The 20,885-nt window shown below is 48.4% G+C and overlaps 1 protein-coding gene and 1 long non-coding RNA gene across 3 annotated transcripts in view; one reads left to right on the plus strand and one right to left on the minus strand.

Moving 5' to 3' along the window:
- The window catches only part of Mrtfb (myocardin related transcription factor B), a 170,812-nt gene extending 159,557 nt beyond the window's left edge, over window positions 1-11,255 (minus strand). The window contains exon 1 of the mRNA XM_070003449.1: window positions 11,236-11,255. The gene's annotated coding sequence lies outside the window, so the exon portion shown is untranslated. The remainder of the gene's footprint in view (window positions 1-11,235) is intronic.
- LOC138814463 (uncharacterized) lies at window positions 6,345-9,038 on the plus strand. 2 transcript variants are annotated; one of them, XR_011368010.1, is made up of 3 exons: window positions 6,345-6,494; window positions 6,816-6,977; window positions 8,163-9,038. It is a non-coding gene; the product is annotated as an uncharacterized lncRNA (long non-coding RNA). The 2 variants fall into 2 exon arrangements; XR_011368011.1 differs by having other exon boundaries at window positions 6,346-6,494; window positions 6,819-6,977.
- Window positions 11,256-20,885: the final 9,630 nt, after the last annotated feature.

Genomic DNA, 20,885 nt, shown 5'->3' on the forward strand with positions numbered 1-20,885 from the left:
GGTGGGTGGGTGGATAGGTGTATAGATGGATGGATGGGTGGGTGGATAGGTGTATAGATGGATGGATGGGTGGGTGGATAGGTGTGTAGATGGATGAGTGGGTGGATGGATGAGTGGGTGGATGGATGGATAATGGACAGATGGAAATGGATGGATGATGAATGGATAATGGACGGATAGGTGGATGGATAGGTGTATAGATGGATGGATGGGTGGGTGGATAGGTGTATAGATGGATGGATGGGTGGGTGGATAGGTGTGTAGATGTATGTATGTATGTATGGGTGGGTGGGTAGGTGTATAGATGATGGATGGGTGGGTGAATGGATGGATAGGTGTGTAGATGGATGGATGGACAGGTGGATGGATGAATTAATGGATGCTGGATGAGTGTATGCATGGCTGGAAAGAAGAAAGGAAGAAGGGAATGAGGAAGAAGGGAGAGAAGGAGAGAAAAGAAGACCTCAGTGCTACAGGCATCCATCCTAGCTTGCTGTGCAGGACAGCCTGGTGGGAGCCTCCATGAGGACCGTTATCTCCCAGGGCATGGCCACACCACGGTGTGGCCCTGAGGAGTGGTGTTCCTCCCAGAGTTCCACACTGTAGCAGGGCAGAAGAGCTCCAGAGCAAGGGAGTAAGCATGTGGGCGTGGAGGTGGGGGGGATACAAAGGCAGCAGGAGCAGAGGGAAGTGGAAACAGGGCAGAGGCGGGCTGCTTAGCAACCACCAAAAGAAAATTTAGAGAAGTGACAGGCCCATTTTTCCCAGTGTCTCAAAGGGAGTGGGGGGGAGAGAGAGAGAGAGAGAGAGAGAGAGAGAGAGAGAGAGAGAGAGAGAGAGAGAGAGAGAGAGAGAGAGAGAGAGAGAGAACAAGAAAAAAACAAAGCTTGTTACAGCCCACCCCCGCTGGTCATGTTGGTACAGATGGGATCCACGTGCACTGTGAGCCCTGGCCAGCCACGTGGGGAGGGCGGGAGGGATTAAAGCGCTGTGTGAAGATACTCACCCTCATCCCGCCTACTTACCATCTCTAGCCCTCAGCCATTCATCCCAAGGAAAGGATGGCCCAGGGGTCCTGGCCTCCACCCCGTGCCCTCCACCCACCCACCCTCCCTGCCTCTGAGAAGCTTGTCTTGCTTTCCTTTCTTAATTTGATTTTCTCTGGCTCAGAGTAGAGATCAAAAGAGGAAATTTTTTCCAGTCTTTTACGAGTAATTCCCAGAGCCTCCCACTGGAGATGCAGACGTAATTACCATAATTATTTAAAAAGAAGTCCCGCTGGCTCCTTCACCCACTTCTTTCCATCTCTTCTACAGGGCTGAGAGATGGAAGTGAGGGAGAAGCCTTTGTAATGGTTGACCAAAAGCCTGGACATGGAGTTCCTTACCTTATGTAAGACGTAGTAGGCAAAATAGGCCCTAATGTAAAGAAACATAACAACAGCAACAACAAAAGAAACCTAAGCCAACAATATGGTGGGACCAGCTCTCCCTTTCTCCTTTTCTTTTTTTGAAAAATCTTTTCTTGGGTTGGGAAGGTGGCTCAGTGGTAGAGCGCTTGCCTTGCATGCTCAAGGCTCTGGGTTTGATTCCTCAGCACCACATAAGCAAAAAGAAAAAAGCCGGAAGTGGCGCTGTGGCTCAAGTGGTAGAGCGCTAGCCTTGAGCTGAAGAGCTGAGGGACAGCGCCCAGGCCCAGAGTTCAGGCCCCACAATGGGACCCCGAAAAATAAAATCTTTTCTTTCAGAAAGGTCTCTCTTTCTACTCCAGCCTACTCTGGAATGTGAAATCCTTCTACCTCACACCTGGGCTCTAATTGGTTTACAATCCCTTTGATTTAAGCAAGTGTCAAGTTGACACTGACATTTGCTGACTTTCCTTCCAATGTCAGCAGCAATAGTCCTCAGGCTTAAAGCAGACAAAAACACCTTAAAGAGGGATACCTCTGTGTGTGTGTGTGTGTGTGTGTGTGTGTGTGTGACTCAGTCGTGCAGCTTGCGCTCAGGACCTGGGTGCTGTCCTTGAGCTCTTTATTTGGTTAAGGATAGCACTCTACCACTTTGAGACACAGCTCCATTTGTAGTTAACTGGAGATAGGAGTCTCACAGGGGCTTCTTCTGCTTGGGCTGGCTTTGAACCATGACCCTCAGATCTCAACCTCCTAAGATCTCAACTCCTAAGTAGCTAGAATGATAGGCATGAGCCACTGGCGATCTTTGCCGTTTGGTACATTTTGTAGGCCCTAAGAAGGGTTTTTGTTATGACAAATAGGGAGCGAAGGCTTGGAGTAGAGTCCAGGGAAGCAGTGGTCAGGGGCACTGCCCCTTCACCCAGCAGCCTGTGAGCCCAGGTCTGGAATGGGTCCTGAGGTCACTCATTTGTGCCAGTTGGTCAACTGCTAGCACTGAGGGAGCCTGGATGAGAGCGCGCGTGCGCGCATGTGTGTGTATTAGTACTGGCACTTGAATTTAGGTTCTGGGAGCTCTCCCTTAGCTTTTTCACTCAAAGCTGGTGAGTTCTGTCACTTGAGCAACAACTCCACTTCTGGCTTTTTGATGGTTAATTCGCAATAAGAGTCACGGACTTTTCTGCCCAGGCTGGCTTTGAACTGTGATCTTCAGATCTCAGCCTCCTGCTTAGCTAGGATTACAGGCGTGAGCCGCCGGCACCTGGTTGGATGTTTTTTTAATTTTTGTTGACGACAGGTGATCTGACATCGTAGGCTACTTGCAGCCATCTGACCGTGGTGGTACCCAGGTTGGGCACGAGGCCGGGTGAAGGGCAGCTGTAGGATGTCTTCATGTGGCAGCCAAGCCTAATTTCTCTCTCTTGGCAACCTGGGAACTAAGTGGAGGCCTTGGTCCCCTGTCATCATCTGTACCTGTCCCCTCAGGACATTCTGGTCCACGCACAATGATGGCTGGGGATTAAGGATGGGCAGTGAGTCCTTTTTCCACTGGCTTTGAACCCGGGAGGGTGAGACGCTGGAGTATTTCTGGCCATTTCTGCCACCTTGAGGAGGGAGCCGACCTCAAGAAATGGCGCTGAGACACCAGGAGAGAGAAACCCAAGCCTGATGGTATCGTTTCCACCCTTAGATCCAGCTGTGCCTGAAGCCAGACTCTACCCTTGGCCGCCTCTAGAGCTACTCATCAAGCCAATAAATCCCCCTTTCATGTAATCCAGTTAGGATCAGGGTTTCGGTCACTTGCAACCACAAGCATCTTAACTGATGAAACGGCTCGGTGCAAATCCTTGGCCACAGAGAGAGAAAGAATTCAAGACAGCACGTTCCGTGGACTTCAGGGCTGCTAATGTCACCCCACGAATCCCAGTGTGAGAAAGGCTTCCATTGTAACAAGAAGCCCCACATTTCAGATGAGCCCTTATTTAAGCCATGGAACAATCTAGCATATAGATACAGCATTGAAATGAACAGTTTATGTTGGTGGTACTGGGCCTCTTACTGGCTAGTCAGGTGCTCTACCCTTTTTGCTTTTTTGTTCTTAGGGGGGCTATTCTGGGCTGGACTGTAGTCCTCCTACTTATAGCTGGGCCGAGAGTCATACCGCCATGACAAACCTGTTGGTGGGGATGGGGATCTCACTTAACTTTTTGCTCAGGCTAGCCTTGAACGATGATCAGTCATACCAATCTCACCAACTAGGTTGGTTGGGATTATAGGCATGAACCACGGTGCCTGGATTCAGTCAGCGTTATAGAGATGAGGAAATGGAAGGCTCAGGGACTCCCCTCTTTTGTGAACTTTAGTGGCAGAGTCCAGGCTGGGTTTCTTGGAGTTACACCCAGCCATCCCTTGGTGGCAGATTGCTTGTGGGGAAACACAAAGTTTTGACCTGGCGTGACTGGCAAGGTGTCACCTACTGATACCTCTGGGCTAGGTATGACCAAACTCCTTCCCCTGCAGGATCCGTACGGCACCCAGTAAGAGTCAGAGCCACTACCTGCTCAGAGACAGAGCAGCAACACAAAGGCCCCGGGGATGAGATCAGAGCACATCCGTGCTAAGTAGCTGGGGGATGCCGGACGGCTCACTCCAGCTTTCAAAGCCTCATTACTTTCCCTGTCTGGCGAGTGGAGATGGTTGCAGCTGCCGGCTCCCTCACCTACCCCGGCTGCGAGAAACGTGCTGGGGAGATAGAGGTGACCAGGAAGAAATCCAACCCTGCACACTTCCTCCAGCTGGCTCGGGGCTGGGAAGAGCAAGACTCGTGTAGTGACCTGAAAGGAACCTTTCTGTCCCCAAAGCAGAGACAGATAAGACACGAGGAGTGAGCGCAGACGGGTGCAGCTACAGGCACTTGTGGGTTTATTTTTACCCTGTTATCTGCAGCCTAAAATGTCAGGTCGGGGCCCGCCTCTCTCCGCTCCCCCCAACCCCCACCGACCCACTGTGGCAACACAGCCTGGAACAGCCCCTTCCTTCCCATGAGAGTCACAGCACCATGGTGACAGGAGGCATGGAAACACTGAAAGAGAGAAGGGGGAGGTGAGACCTTTTATTTGGGTTCTAGAATAGGCTCATTTCCTCCTGGAAACAGGGGGTGCAGAGGCGGTGCTCCACGCTTTGTATCGTGCAGGCATGAAACCCCACTTGTGAATGGCTTACGTAACATGGAGCATTTCATTGGGGAGAGCCACTGAAATACCCTGCCATGGAACGGGCTGCCGATGTGGGTTGACCTGCAGCTCGACGCCGCTACAAGGACTCAGTGTTCTTCGCTGATGCTGGTTCAGCCTCAGGAGCCATGTTGCCCTCCCCTACAACGCTGGAAAGTTCCAGGATCTACCCCCAGGGTCACACACAGTAGCAGGAACCATTCGGAACATCACATCCTACCCTGGAGAAATCGAGGCAGGGTGTTGTAGCCCATGCCTGAGCCAGTCATTTGACTGTGGAGGCAAAGTTGCTTCTGAGTAGCTTAAGCCCAAACAGATCGCCAAGAAACAGGGGAGCTGTGGTTTTCTGAAGGAAATGTAGGGTGCTACACGAGAAGGTGGAGAGACAGATGTCCTGAGTGCAAGTGGTGTGTGTGTGTGTGTGTGTGTGTGTGTGTGTGTGTGTGTGTGTGTCTGTGTGTGTGTGTGTGTGTGTCTGTGTGTCTGTGTGTCTGTGTGTATGCTGGTACTGGGGCTTGATCTCAAGACCTGGATGCTGTCCCTCAGCCTTTTTCACTCGCGGCTGGCTCTCTACCACTGGAGTCATGCTTCCAACCTGGCTTTTTTGGTAGTTAACTGGAGATAGGAGTCTCACGGACTTTCTTGCCTGGGCTGGCTTTGAATCCAGATCCTCAGATCTCAGCCTCCTGAGTCATTAGGATGACAGGCTTGCACACTTCTTTTCAGGGCAAGCTCAGGGGCAGCAGGCCCGACTTAGATGGAAGAGAGAAAAAGAGGCGGGGTTTTTTCACTGTGAATCACACCCTGCCCCTCCCCCCTTCGGCTCCCACGGTGGCATCGGGCCTAGAGCAGAGGGACCACAGATAATGGGGAGACAGATAAATGAATGGATACTGTTCTTCTCGTTCCCAAAGAAGCCTGGTCATCTTGCCAAGGCTAAAGTCATGGAAAGGGAGAGCGGAGAAAGTTGCGATGTATAAACAAAAGCAGCCAAGTTCAAGGACCCATTCAGGACACTCCCTGCAGGCCCCGCAGGTCGGCCATGAATGCCGCATGCCAGCGAGGAAGCTTGCAGCACAAACTAGTTCACCAGAGACAATGCTGCTTTGGTCTTCGGAGCAACAAGTTCTGGGTTAGAGATTTAGCTTTTAAGTAGGCCATGCTTTTCTGTGTTTATCAGGTACCCTAGAAGACAAAGTGCAACAGCAACCACTGCCATCAGCACTACAAATCCACTCAGGAATGGCAATGCCCTCCTGAGAGATAACCAAGCCCAGTACCTGCCACCAGGTCTGGAGGGGACAGAGAAGAGAGGGGTTTTTCTCCTTCCTTCCCACATCCTCCTCTGGGTGATACCTGGGGGTCTCTTGTCTCCTGAAGTTTCACCGATCAAGAAGAACTCACCATATTTGGTTTCTGCCAATCCTTGCTGTGGGTGACAAGGAGAGCGCGGGCCAGTTCTTCTAACATCCACCCCGATCCCTACCCTCAACCTATCCTGAGATAAACCACATGCAAACCCAAGCCAGCCCTCTGGCTGAGTCAGAGGGGACCCCCCCTCCCAGCAGATCCAAGGGGTCACCTCTGAAGGAAGGAATTCCTTCCCCAAGAAGGAGGAGCGGGGAAAGAGGAGCTGTGGGCTGTCTCCCCGCTGGAGGCGCTGGCTCCGTCATGGGATGAGTTCATGTTTTATTCTTAGTGAAACAAACAGCCCCTATAAATAGAGCGGGGATCCAAGAGGTCTTTGCTCAGGGACAGACAGACTCACTACACGGACGCTCTCGGGTTACTGGGCTGGCACCACGTAAGGAAGGTGGCCTTTTTTTTCTTGCAAATGGAAGGACACGTAAGAGGTGAGTCGGACTCTCGGGTTTGGCCTGATTTTGTAAGCTTCCTTTCTCTGCCCCTCCCTCCTTCTTTCCCTCCCTCCCTCCCTCTCTGTCTTTCTCATTCATTCATTCATTCATTCATGTTGTGGGAGGAAGGGAGGCATCCTGTCCACACTGGCCTGGCAGCTCCAGCTGTCCCCGGGGCTGCCCCCTCCCCCCGCACCGTCTCCCCTCCTCCCTGGGAGGGGATCTGGGTGCCATATGTGCATGGCAGGGTGCTCTGGCCTTTCAGCTCCCTAAGGGAAGGGTTCTTGTGCTCGGTTTTGTATCTCCCCATGTTGCCAGGAGCATGCGCACAGAGAGTCAGGTTTCCACAGCAGACCCTGAGCCGTGGTCGACTCCATTGGCCTCTCAATGACTTGGTTTTCTCTACGGAGAGGACAATATGGACCTGTGTGCCAGTTTTTCATCCCTGGGAGGCGAGGCATCTACAGAAGTTGGATAAATGTAAGAGCAACGGGAAAGTCCTTAGTAAGAGCTGCCCCGGGCTCAGCACTGGGCCAGGCCATTCCACACACTGTTTTAAGAGCTCTGTAAAACTCAATTCCATGCTGGACACTACTCAGGAGGCTGAGATCTGAGGATTGTGGTTTGAAGCTAGCCCACGTAGGGAAAGTCCATGAGACTCTCATCTCCGATAAAAGAACACCATCTATCCCTTCTTTTCTTTCACTTCCTCTCCTTTTTTCCCCTCTCCTCTCTTCTTTTACTTTCACCTCTTCTCCTCTCCTCTTCTCTCCCTTTCCATCTCCCTCCCTCCCTCCTCCTTTCCTTCCTTTCTCCCTCCCCCCCCCCCCCCCCCACATAGGTCCAGGACCTTGAACTCTGGGCCTAGGCACTGTCTCTAAGTTCCCTTTGCTCAAGGCTAGCACTCTAGCACTTGAGCTACGACACCACTTCCGTCTTTTTCTGTGAGTAATTGGAGATAGGAGTCTTAGGGACTTTCCTGCACTGGCTGGCTTTGAACAATGATCCTCAGATCTCAGCCTCCTGAGTAGCTAGGATGACAGGTGTGAACCACCAGGATCTGGCTCTTTTTTATTTTTTTCCTCATCTCTTCCCACACATCCAGTCTGAGTGGGAGGGGACGGAGAGGTTACATATGGAGGCACAAGGGACTGTCTGGGGTTTAGTCCCAAGTATCCAATGTCAAGAAGGTGTGAAAGCTGCTACCAGTTCAGTCTGGATTGTTCACCCAACCCCATGTGTTAAAGCCTTTGGCGCTTTGGTCCTATGGGGAGGTGGTGGAAACTGTCGGGGGCGGGGGGGGGGGCCTGGTGGGTTAAGTCATTGGGTTATTCTGAAAGTGGGCTTCAGGACCCCAGCCTTTTCTTGTCTCTTCTGCACTGGGCCTTGAGGTGAGCTCCCGCCATGATGCTCTGCCGCACCACTGGCCCAAAGCAACAGGGCTCACCAAGTATGGACTGAGCCTGCCCAAAATGGGAGCCCAAACGCCCTTCTCTCTGTAAGTTGGTTACTCTCCCTCCGTGAGTTGGTTATTGCAGAGCACTGCTGTAGTCATGCCCATTCAGACTTAGCCCAGCCAGGATGAAGATGGCAAGTTGCTTCCCAAGCCATCACCACCCTCTAGCCTACACTGTTAACCATTTAATATTTTCTTTCTCTTCTCAGGACAGGACTTCACTGGTCTGGGCCATATCATGAAGGAGTCATCACGTGGGACCTAGCTTCCCTGGGCTGGCTCAATCAACCCTCCCCCCCTCCCACCTCCTGCTCCTTTTCCTCCTCCTCCTCCTCTGGCTGCAGTACTGGGGTTTGAACTCAGGGCCTCATGTTTGCCAGACAGGCACTCTACCTCTTGAGCCACATCTCTAGCTTCTTAAACTTTCTCAAGTGATTTCTCATCCTTCTGCCCAGGGCTAGCCTCAGATCATGATCCTTCTACATATGGCTCCTGAGTAGCTGGGACTGCAGGTGTGAGCCACAGTGCCCAGTCAACCCTCATGTCTTTTGAAGGCTCTGTAATGAGTCCTCACCAGGGCCGGGGGTGAGGGGTGGTGGTGGAAGAGATGGCTGAGTTGGTTAAAGTGGCACTGGTGGCAAGTTCCTGTGCCAAGGGGTAAGAAATACACTCAGCACAGAAGATTATCTGTCATTTCTAGCCATGCCTCTCTCGGGCTGTGGATACAATTCCTAACATGTCCCTGCTTAGGCCTAGACAAGGCTGATTCAGAAAGTGGGAGAAAGAAACTTGGAAGGGTGCAAGAAAGATGGCAGCCAGCCCTCCCCAAAGCCATCATGTTGTCTGGTCAGTTACTCAACAGAAAACAAACTACAAAAGATGAGGCACAGGTTGGAATTTTCTGGAAAACTAGCACTTTCCATGTGCAGCCAGGTCCTCAACGAAGAAGTATGGTTCTGGGGTTTGGTTTTGTTTTTTAACCTCTTTATTGTTAAATCTCTCACCGAATTTGCTCTCTGGACACTCCTTGGAGTAAAGACAAAGCTTAAGTGGTTTTGTTATTAAATAAAAATGACAACAAAAAATGCTGAGCAAATGATTTTAATGGATCCCCAAACTAATGGACAGTGGGAAAAAAAAGAAAGAAAGAAAGCTAAAAGCAGATGTAAGTGAATTAGAAAACAGAAACCAATCAAAATCCTGGCAAGGTTCCAGGTGGGAAAAAAAATAAATATCCACGAGCAAGGTTTGAATTAAAAAGCATTAGAAAAACAGAGATGGGAGATCAAAGTTGACAGCATAGTGGTTTAGATTTTTGCTAATAAAATATTGACTAAAATAAGGCAATAAAACCTACTCAAGAAGAGGTAAAGAGCTAAGTGCTGGTGGTGGCTCATGCCTATAATCCTAGCTGCTCAGGAGGCTGAGATCTGAGGATCGTAGTTCCAAGCCAGTCCAGGCAGGAAAGTCCATGAGACTCTTAGACTCTTATCTCCAATTAACTACTAAAAAGCTAGAAGTGGAGCTGTGGCTCAAGTACTCTACCACTTGGGCAAAAATCTGAGGGACAGCACCCAGGCCCTGAGTTCAAGCCTCAGGACTGGCACTTATACAAGGGGGGGGGGGGAAGACAGAGAGGAAAAGAGGGAGAGAGGAAGGGAGGGGAGAAGGAAGGAAGGGGAAGAAAGTACTAAAAATCATTTTTGTCTTCTCTTTTATCTGCCTTTCTTTGGGAGGGTAAGGGGCACAGAAATAGAGAGACAAAGGGTAAACAAACACAGCAGTGGAACTCACTAGACACAATGCTGAAAATGAATTATACAACTTTGGGGGGGGTAGGGGTTGGGAGGGAAAAACTGGGAAAAAATGAGGGACAAAAAGAAATGCACTCTTTACCTCATATATGTAACTGTAAACCCTCTACACATTACCTTTAGAACAATAAGCATTTTTTAAAAAACCTTGACAACACCAAATATTAGAGAGGTAAACAGAGTTAGTGATGTCAAATTTAGGGCAACCAATTCAAAAGACAGCCTGGCGCTAACCCCTAACATGAAGCCTACACACTAGACACACACACAAGGGCAGCGTTTGCACAGGTGAATGTGAGAATGTGAGTACAGTACCATTGACACACGAGCCCTGGAGAAGCCCAGCTGAGCAGGATGCAATGCAGGAGAAGAGAAGCCAGCGCCAGCACACCACCAGAGCTAGCACCAGCACCTGCACGGGGGCCAGACTAATGCCAGGCAAAAACTCGAGGAGCCTCACCCAGGTAGGTTAGCCCTAAAAGTCACTCTTCATATAAACTCTAAGCACAACGCATACACATACATGCATACAACCCTTTTTGGAATACATAACAGTATTGAAACATTGTTATGATGACACAAAAAAGCAAGGAAATATTTAAGCCAGTAAACACTATGGCTGGGCAGGAAGGGGATACGGCAGTTCGTGGGTCTGAAATCGTTTGTCATGATCCTAGCATATCTGCGGGGAGGATGGCTTCATGGATATTTTAACTATTATTATTGCAATTATTATTATTATTGTTACATTTGGCAGTACTGAGGGTTGGTCTCAGAGTCTTGCACTTGTTAGGCAGGTGCTTTACCACTTAAGCCACACCCCCAGCCCTTTTTTCTTTAGTTATTTTCAAGGTGAGAGTTCTCCCTTTTGGCCCAGGCTGGCCTTGAACTGTGATCCTCTTGATCTCTAGCTCCTGAGCAGCTGGGATTAGTCAGGAGCCATCCCACCCAGGTATGTTCTGGCTTTGTTTTTGTTTTTGTTTTTGCCGGTCCTGGAGCTTGAACTCAGGGCCTCAGCACTGTCCCTGAGCTGCTTTTGCTCCAGGCTAGCGCTCTACACTTGAGCCACAGTACCACTTCTGGCTTTTTCTGTTTATGTGGTACTGAGGAATTGAACCCAGGGCTTCATACATGTTAGGTAAGCAGTCTACTGCTAAGCCACCTTCCCAGCCTTCTGCATTCTTTGAAAACAATAAAAGTAGGTCATGTATGACTCAATGTATATTTCATGGGCCTGTGCTTGTGACTGCTCCAGTTCTAGGCACCATTGGTCTAGTCTAAAAAAAAAATCAATTTGAAACAAGAGAAAATGGGATTAGAGGGGCCAGAAGAGCCCGAATCTGAGTGGAAGCTTGAAGATTTATCTCACAATGGCAGAGACCAATGGTTCCCAGGGCCTGGTCACAGCCGAAGCAGCATAAAAAGCCGATTCCAGGATCACTCTAAGAAGGAAATGAAGAAGACCTACCTGGAGGAGGCTTTTTCTTTGATCAACGTTGGCTTCCATTTCAGAACGGCTGTCCTGACAAAGCCCAGCGCAGTCAGCGACCACCTGGGGGTTTACGGGGGACGTGGGCTCCTGGTTTCTCTCGAGGACGATCGCCCCATCCACTCCTGGGCCCACCGAGTGCTGTCTCGCCCTGCAAGGCAGTAAGTGTGCAATAAGGCCTTACCTGGCACTTTGCCATAGAGAAGGATCTCTTTACAACCTGAGCAACCCAGGCTCCCAGCACCCCAGAATTCAGTCATGTGTATCAGAAGGCCAGGTGGGTTAAGGTTCTTCCAGGCAATGACTAGCTTTGAAAAAAAAATACTACCATACATTGATTTTTACAAATATGAAAGGTTGGCTCTGCTTTTCAATACTTTTTCAGTTCTGAGGAAACCAATCACTTGTTCACTCGAACCTATGGCTGCACTGTACTGCATAGCATACAGTAGATGCTTCATCAATGCATATGAAATAGTGAGAATGGTTTTCCCAACAATATTTTGGACGGACTTAGACTTTAAGTGATTTTGAGGAACCTGGATTTCAAGTGAAAATACCTGTTGAGTGAAACTGTCTTCTTTACAGTTGTCTTATTTATTTATTTGATTGATTGCTGGTTCTGGGGCTTAAACTCAGGGTCTGGGCACCATCTCTGAGGTTTTTCTTTCTTTCTTTTTTTTTTCTCAAGGCTTAGCACTCTGCCACTTGAACCACACAGCTCAACTTCTGGCTCTTTTTGTGATTAAGTGGAGATAAGAGTCACAGACTTTCCTACCTGGGCTGGCTTTGAACTGTGATCTCAGATCCCAGCCTCCTAAGTAGTTAGGATTAAAGACGTGAGTCATTGGTGCCTGGCTGTTTATTTATGTAAGTGTTCATTTATTTATGTTGCCAGTTCTGTGATTATGACTCAGGACCTCATACTTGCTCAGCCTCCTGAGCCATGCCTCTAGCTTGACCTTTTTTTTTGCTGTTTATTTTATAGACTTGAAATCTTGAAGACTTTCCTGCCAAGGCTGGCCTTGAACTATGATCTTCCAGATCTCAATGTCCTGAGTAGCTAGAATTATAGGCATGAGCCAGTTTAGGATTGTTTTTTAGATAGTAAAAATGGATCTGAAGATAAGCTTTGAGTTCAAGCCCTGGTATTGGCACAAGTGGGCAGTGCACATGGACCTAAAAGGCACTTGTGTATTTCTGTGTTATGTCAAAAGAAGAGATGAATCTTGGGAAACTGAGGAGGACATAGATAACAATAATGTGTGAGGGCAGCCACTGTGTAAGGACAGAATTTCAAGGTGTGTATAGAATCTGGTCAGAAACACACACACACACACACACACACACACGCACACACGCACACACACACACACAGAACAACAGTGACTGAAAAGATGAGGAGACAAAAATCCTCCTGCAGAAATAACCCTCTTGCTAATATGACAAGTTTTCTAGATTGTTGTGATACACACATTGAACTGAATTGAACCACAATTCCAGGGACGGACAAGTCTGGTTATCACAGAGGCAGAAAGGAAAAAAAAAAAAAAGAAGGAAATAAAGGGTTGTTGTTTGTTTGTTTTTAGCCAGGTGCTGGTGGCTCATGCCTATAATCCTACCTACTTGGGAGGCTGAGATCTAAGGATCACTGGTTCAAAGTTAGCTGGACAGGAAAGTCTGAGATTCTTATCTCCAATGAACTACTCAGAAAAAGCCAGAAGTGGTTCAAGTGGTAGAGTGCTAACCTTGAACACAAAGAGGCTCAGGGATAGTGCTCTGAGTTCAAGCACCAGGACCAGCAAATATAAATAAATAAATTAATTAATTAATAAAGGTCTTTGGTATAATTCCAGGCTCAAAATGAAAATAAACATGAAAGAAATAGCCAGGCATTGATGGCTCATACTTGTAATCCTGTAAATCCTAACTACTCAGGATGCTGAGAGCTGAGGATTATGGTTCAATCTCAGCTTAGGCAGAAAAGTTCTTGAGATTCTTATTTGCAAGTAACTACCAAAATGCTAGAAATGGTACTGTGGCTCAATGGGCTAGAGTACTAGCCTTGATCATAAAAGCTCAAGGACAGTGGCCAGGTCCTTAATTCAAGCCCAGGGCTGGTACACACACACACACACACACACACACACACACACACACACACACACACACACACACACACACACCTCTCACACACACACGCACACACACCTCTCTCTCTCTCTCTCTCTCTCTCACACACACACACACACACACACGCACACACCCCTCTCCTGTGTCTTAGCCGGCAGAAGCAAGGAATATTATCCAAGAAAGAAAAAGGGCTTTTACCTGCACCCAAAGGGCATTTTATCTTTAAAAAAATCCCACATGCTTTTTTCAGATCCTGAGCAAGTCTGTACATAGACACACTTTTCCCAGTTGAGCTTATTGACATTAAAAACCAGCCTGGCCATCCCTCCCTTGCTGGCTGCTGTTTTCTTTGACTAACCCCAACTGCCAAGTGACAGCTCCTCACCCTCCCATCTGAGCATACGTGTTCATCTTTCCCTAAATGAGCCCACTTGCCCGTGCACCGGGTTCCAAGTGTTAGATCACTCCATGAGTGCGCATTTTGTGAGTGGTCCACTCACTACTTGATTCCCTTTACACTTGTTGGAACTGGAGACAGATTTCCTGCTGCAGCTGCCTGCGGTGTGTGGGGCAGGGCAGGAAGAGCTGCTGCTTTTTCTTTGCTATGTAATGCTCCTCCTTCCTCCAGCTTCACTTTTCCTATTGCGTCCAGTCCTTTCCTTCTGGTAAGAAGGGAGTTGGGGAAAAACCAGTTATTTACTCATCAACATGCCCTGCTGGGAGGCTGAGTGGGCATTTGATGCCCCAATGCCGTGGTCCTCTCCCTGCCGGCTGGTCACCCCATTTTATATGCCTGTACCCAAAAGCAAGCAGCAGATCAATAGCAGATCAGAGAAATGGTAATGATGGATCAGTCCCGGGTCATTCCTCCCAGGAAGATGTTAGCTATTTCCTCTTAAAGAATAAGTGGCAGGCTAGAAAGGTGGCTCAGTGGTAGAGGGTTTGCCTAGCATGCATGAAGCCCTGGGTTCGATTCCTCAGTACCACACAACCAGAAAAAGCCAGAAGTGATGCTGTGGCTCAAGTGGTAAAACGCTAGCCTTGAGTAAAAGCAGCTCAGGGACAGTGCCGGGGCCCTGAGTTCAAGCTCCAGGACTGGCAAAAAGAAAATAATAAGTGAAGCTGAGAATGGGGGGGGGGTGCATGCCTGTAATCTTGACAACTTAGGAGGCTGAGGTGGGAAGATCTTGAGTTCCAGGCCAGCCAGGGCTAGAAAGTGACTGAGACTCTTAGTTCAGAAGCAAAGCCAAACAGAAATTATGATAGTCTGGTTTGCACACGACAAACCACAGGGAGGAACTGAACTCAGGGCCTCCTGCATGCTATGTAAGCCTCCACTATGGTGCCATACCCCACCCAGCTCTGTCTTTAACTTTTTTTTTTTTTTTTTTTTTTTTTTTAAAGACAGGGCCTCTCTGCTACCTTTGCCCAGACTGGCCTATACCTTAATCCTCCTGCCTCTACCTCCCAAGTACTGGAATTATAGGCGTGGTGCATTACACCTAGATAAACTGCACCGATTAAAGTGTACTTTGATGACATTTGACACATACGTGCTGTGAAATAAAAACAAAACACAACACTGCTAACAAGTATTTGCAATCCAAATCTGTTGCCTTGTGGGTTTGGCCAAGTTGTTTTTTGTTTTTTTTTTCCTCCTGGCTCTGGAGCTTGAACTCAAGGCTTGGGCACTGTCCCTGAGCTCTCTGGCTCAAGGCTAGTGCTCTACCACTTTGAGCCACAGCACCACTTCCGGTGTTCTGGCAGTTAATTGGAGGTAAGAGTCTCTTGGACTTTCCTGCCTGGGATGACTTAGAACTGTGATTCTCAGATCTCAGCCTCTTGAGTAGCTAGGATTATAGGTGTGAGCTATCAGTGCCCAGTGTATAGCCAGGTTTGTTTGCTTGTTTGTTTTGTGTGTGTGTGTCCAGATTTTTAATCTCAATCTGGAAATTTCCATAGGGGAGATGCAGGGATCTGATGTCACCTACAAGCCCAGGGTTTCATGTGGGATCTCTGGTGGCATTTCAGCCCCCAAACCCACCTCATCCTCAAGGCATGTTTCCCCTCTGACCTGCAAGACTTCTCACCCCACCCCAGCTCTGACTCAGCGTGTCTCGGACTCCGATAAGAAGCAGTGAATCTGTCCTCCATTTGTTTATGAGTCATGCTGCAACCCAGACATCTGCACGCTCTCCCTCTACCCGCCCTCGGTTAGGCAGAGAGGCAGCTACGCCCCATTCAGGTCCAGGGCACAGCCATCCTTAGGTGTCCCGGACTCCCGCCCAGCACGTGACTCAATGGCACTCCCTACTGGCGAATCCAGGAACAACAATCGCTCCCACATGTCTGTGAGTCATGGATTTTGCAAAAGGCCTGGGATTTGGGTTATCTCTGCACCCTGTTCAGCCCCGTCTATTAGTGACAGAGTGGAGTGTGAGTCACAGCTTTCAGCCAGGGCCCATACTGGAGCAATGAACCACAGAATTGCTGCAGGGCTGGATGTTCCTCCAGCTGACCTGGAGGTAAGAGCTCCAGGACCCCAGCAAGCAAGAGGGGTGTGTGTGTGTGTGTGTGTGTGTGCGTGCGTGTGTGTGTGCATGTGTGTATCCTAAGTGTGTGTGTGTGCATGTGTGTATCCTAAGCTCCAGGACCCCAGCAAGCGAGAGGTGTGTGTGTGTGTGTGTGTGTGTGTGTGCGCATGTGTGTATCCTAAAGACCTGGGTTCAAGAACAGCCAAAGTTACAATTCTTCTAGGCTGGGCGTGCTTTCCTGACAGTGATTTAAAATTCCTATACACGAGTCCTGGTGGGATCCTGGAGGATGGGGGGGAGGTGGCATGTGTTTCAACTGGAATTAATGTCACGATCGAGTGACACGAAGTGGATTTATCGGCTGTTTCAATGCACGGAAGCAAACTGTTCTGTTTTGAGACCGAGTCTCCATAGCAACGCAGCCGCCCCAGTTACAGCAAGCTTGGTGGGACCAAAATAAAAATCCTTCCTCACCAAGTGTTGGGGTTGGGTAGAGAGATGGCTGAGGGTCTGTCCACTGGCTTTCCAGTCCCAGGTGACATTCGCCAGTGCCTACTTTGGCTTCGTGCACTCTGGAAAGGGTTGCTTTGCGTAATAAGAGAGGGACACGCACTCCCCAGCCAGCGCCAGTGCCCGCAGATCCTGCAGAGAGGACCTCAGCAAAGGGCTCATTTACCCACTCTGGCTTTGCCCTTTCTGCTCCTCCAGGCTGGGGTACACTCGGTACCATAAACACTGGCCTTTAAGAGGTACTTCAATACAAAGCAGCTCTTCTGAAGGTGTAAAGGGAAGACAAGCAAACCCATGTTTATTTTTTAACTCCACCCTCAGCTCCCCCAACACTGGGCTTTGGTTCCTTTAAGTATTTCTTCTCTCCTAGACCTCCCTTCTGGATTACCCACAAACACACACAGAAAATCACCTTTGACCTGCTGCTTGTCCCAGACTCTGGGTTTCCTTATCTCCATCTTCCCACAGCTTTGCAGCACCCCCAGGCCTGGGGTGTGGCCCCACAGGACCAGAGTGTGTGCTGAGGCCGTGTGATTCAGCTCCCCTTCTCCCTCTCCCCCCCTCATTTCCTCCTTCCCCTCCTCTTCCTCTCCCATCCTCCTCACTTCCCTTCCTTCTTTCCTCCTACCAGCTGCTATCACCTCCTCTCTGTTCCACCTAAATGCAGCCATTTTAGGTTTCTTTAGGAGGCTGAACTTGTAGGAGTATGAAGCTGGGAATAGATTCATCGTGAAGCTGCAGTTACCAGAGCTCAAGGCAGTATTATTGTGAAGTATAATGTTCCCAAGAGTTGAAAACATGACTCATTAAAGGAAAAAAACCCAAACAACCCAATAATGAATTAATAAGGAAATCAGGGTGATGTTTAGAGAAAATCTGTTTAGAAGAAAATCAACAACCCAGAGATTTATTGTTTGGTTAAAGGGTGGCAGAAATGTTTAACTGCCCCCCCCCAAACAAAAGTAAAAGTGTTTAAGAACACCCCTCCATCCACTATGTAGCCCAGACTGGCCTCAAATTCTGGATCCTTCCTGCCTCAGCCTTTGGAGTGCTGGGATTACAGGCATACACCACCATGCCTAGAACTTCTGTTGTTGGGATGAAAGAAAACTAAGTTGTGTTTTCTGTAACATATTTATAGCTACTTATATGAGAGTGGACACACACCAGTCTCCCACAACCGGTCCCTCGCCTTCCCACCCTGTCTCCCGTTCCACCAGAGCCTCTGGAATCATACCACCTGTATTTCACATTGTGGTTCCACTGTTCACTACTGGGCCCAAGCTCAGCCTCAGCACCACAGGAGACAAAAGTTCTTTTACAGCCAGGTGCCAGTGGCTCATGCTTGTAATCCTAGCTACTCAGGATGCTAAAATCTGAGGATCACAGTTCAAAGCCAGGCAGAGCAGGAAAGTCCCTGTAAGACACTTTTCTCCAGTTAACCACTCAAAATCCAGAAGTGGCGCTGTGATCAAAGTGGTAGAGCACTAGCCTTGAGCAAAAGAGCTCAGGGACAGCGCCCAGGCCCTGGGTTAAAGCTCCATGATTGACCAAAAAAAAAAAAAAAAAAAGCATTATGATGGGAACTGGATGGTAGAGACACTAGAGCTCTGCAAAGAGAGGGTTCATTTGCCTGCCAGCCTTTATTCGGATATAAAAGTATTTAGAGAAATAACATTTCATTAAATGGGAACATGAGCTGGGCACTGATGGTACATGCCCATAATTTTTGCTTCTTAGGAGGCTGGGATCTGAGGTTTGAGGCCAGCCTTTGCAGGAAAGTCTGTGAGATTCTTGATCTCCAATTAACCACCAAGGGAGCTGTGGCTCACTCAAGTGGTAGAGTGCCAGCCTTGAGCAAAAAACTATGGGACAGCACCCAGGCCCTGAGTTCAAGCCCTAGTACAAGCACAACAACAACAACAACAACAAAACAAAACAAAAAAGGGACAGGATCTACACTTCAAAGTAGAAGCAAAGATAATGAAATGAGCCAAATTTTAAACGTATTAAAATGTTTCAAGAAATTGCAATCAATTCCATATGTGCCAAAAAGACACCATTTCTCCCAACATTGATGTCAAGGGTACAAGAGTATGTGGCAGGCGTGGAGAGAAGTTAATTTAACCCTTGGCGGGAGGGAGGTGGAGCGCACTGGTCTAGCCGTACTTAATGCATACAACAAACCAATTCCCTGCAAAGGACAATGGGAGTGGGGGTGAGGGCTTGGGCGTCTCCAGTAGGAAGGAGTGTGAACCAGGAAGGGAAAACAAGAAGAAAAGGAACTGATTCCTGAGGAAGCAGGGGGCAGTGAAGCAAGCAGCACCAGGAGGGGCTCGCAGGGCATTTCAGCTTTACTCAGATGCTGTGCATAACCAAGAGCAAAGATGACAGCCTCCAAATTCTCAGCATTTACCAATACATGGCAGGTAAATCATGCTTTCAGTGTGCTGTTACTTTTGTTTTGCCCCATAAGACGTTGAATACTGAATAAATATACATTTCATTAGGTACACGCACACAGCTCAGTCATGGGCAGATGTGTTACAGTTTTCATCTCCCTCCTCACCGAATCACAGCGGTGCAGCCACCAAAGCTGTTGGCGAGGCTGGATAGTCGTGTGCTCATGTTGCACATTGAATCAGAAAGCAAATAAAAAAGTTCCTGTTAAAGCCTGGCTGCATTTTAATCCAGTCAAGCCTGAGGAGTTTTCTTTATTTATTGGGTGCCAGGCCTGGGGCTTTTGAACTCAGGGCCTGAGTGCTGTTGCTTCTGGCTTTTTGGTGATTAAGAATCTTATGGGCTACCCTGACAGGGCTGGCTTCAAACCATGATCCTCAGATCTCAGTCTCCTGAGTAGCCAGGATTACAGGGGTGAGCCACTGACACCCAGCAGCAGGTCACTTCTTACTTACTGAGAACAGTTTCTTCTTGAATCATGCTAAGTTAATTTTGAGAGGCTGCATGACTGAAACAAGCAAAACTCAAAAGTGATTTTCTTGAAAATGGTGCTGTGGCTCAAAGTGATGAGAGTACTAGATTCTAGTGAAAAAAAACTCAGGCCCTACAACCAACCAAAAAAAAAAAAATCCCTTGTAAAACAGAACAATGTTGGTTTAACAGCATTACTCTTTTGATGAACATTAGTTCATCTATAATCTGCATAGTCATAATTCTTAAAAGAAAAAGGTGGAGTTAGTGAACATGGTTAGAAAATCAAGGAAAGCTTTCATCTGGCAACTGCATGCATCTGGCAACCTTTGGATCCTTTATCAAAGGTTGTTAGATGGATTAGAGCTCATTAGAAATTTGTGGTCATACTTAAAACACAGAGACAGAGTCAACCTATCTGCAGCCGGCAGCTCCCACATGGAATAGATTTACTCATTTATTTTTTTGTCCATTGTAGGGCCTGAACTCTGGGCCTGGGCGCTGTCCCTCAGCTCTTCGGCTCAAGGCTAGCGCTCTACCACTTGAGCTATAGCGCCACTTCCGGCTTTTTCTGCTTATGTGGTGCTGAGGAATCGAACCCAGGGCCTCATGCATGCAAGGCAAGCACTCTACCACTAAGCCACCTTCCCAGCCTGGAACAGCAGATTTTTGAGGGACTGTTGTGTGTGCTGCCCTGGACACCTAGGGCAGGTTAAAGGGAGCTGTCAGAAGGGCTGACAAGACTTCACGTGTGTGGAAGCGTCATCCCAGAATGAGTCACACTAACATTTGTGTCACGCAGTGAGTAGCCATGCAAGGCAGATGGGATGAAATGAGAAAGGGACAGTGCAATCCCACGGCACAGGCAGGAGGGCTGGACCAAGCTGGGCAAGCATGGCCTGACTATGAGAAGAGGGGTGGGCTGGCGCTGGTGTGTGATGCCCACAGGAGGGTGCGTGTAGGGCACGGGTGCAGGAGCTCTGCCTTCCACGGAACACACTACAGCATGGTGGCTGTGGCCCCTTGGGAGGGTCCTGAAATGGACACTCCAGGAATATGGAGAGCTAAGTACCAACAGTCAAGACGCCAAAATGAGAGGTTCTTGAAAAGTGCTTTCATTAAATAGTTGACCATTTCATCACAAGGTCTACTTTCTATCTATTCTGTGCCACAAAGGAAAGAACAGCCAGCAGGGATGAGATCTTCCACTCTGTGACCTGGCCAGCAGAACTGACACTGCTCTGGCTCTTGAGGTAGAAGATGTGGTATGTGAAGATAAGTTAATAATGCATACGTAGCAAAGTTAACAAACTGTATCAAAATGTTATGGCTCTTCTGTATGCACATTTCAGAGATGACCTAAAGCAACCGAAGGTTTATGATGAGTTGAGTTTCTCCATGGACTTCTAAATACAGCCTTTGAATTCTTATATATTCTGCATGTCTTCCATTTATATAGTCTACAATGTCTTCCATTTAGCTCTAGTCATTTCATCTCTACTTGGAGCGGAGAAGAGCAAA

Source organism: Dipodomys merriami, unplaced genomic scaffold (assembly GCF_024711535.1).
Source record: "Dipodomys merriami isolate MVZ:Mamm:240054 unplaced genomic scaffold, mDipMer1.0.p SCAF_60, whole genome shotgun sequence".
In the NCBI taxonomy this organism is placed as follows: domain Eukaryota; kingdom Metazoa; phylum Chordata; class Mammalia; order Rodentia; family Heteromyidae; genus Dipodomys; species Dipodomys merriami.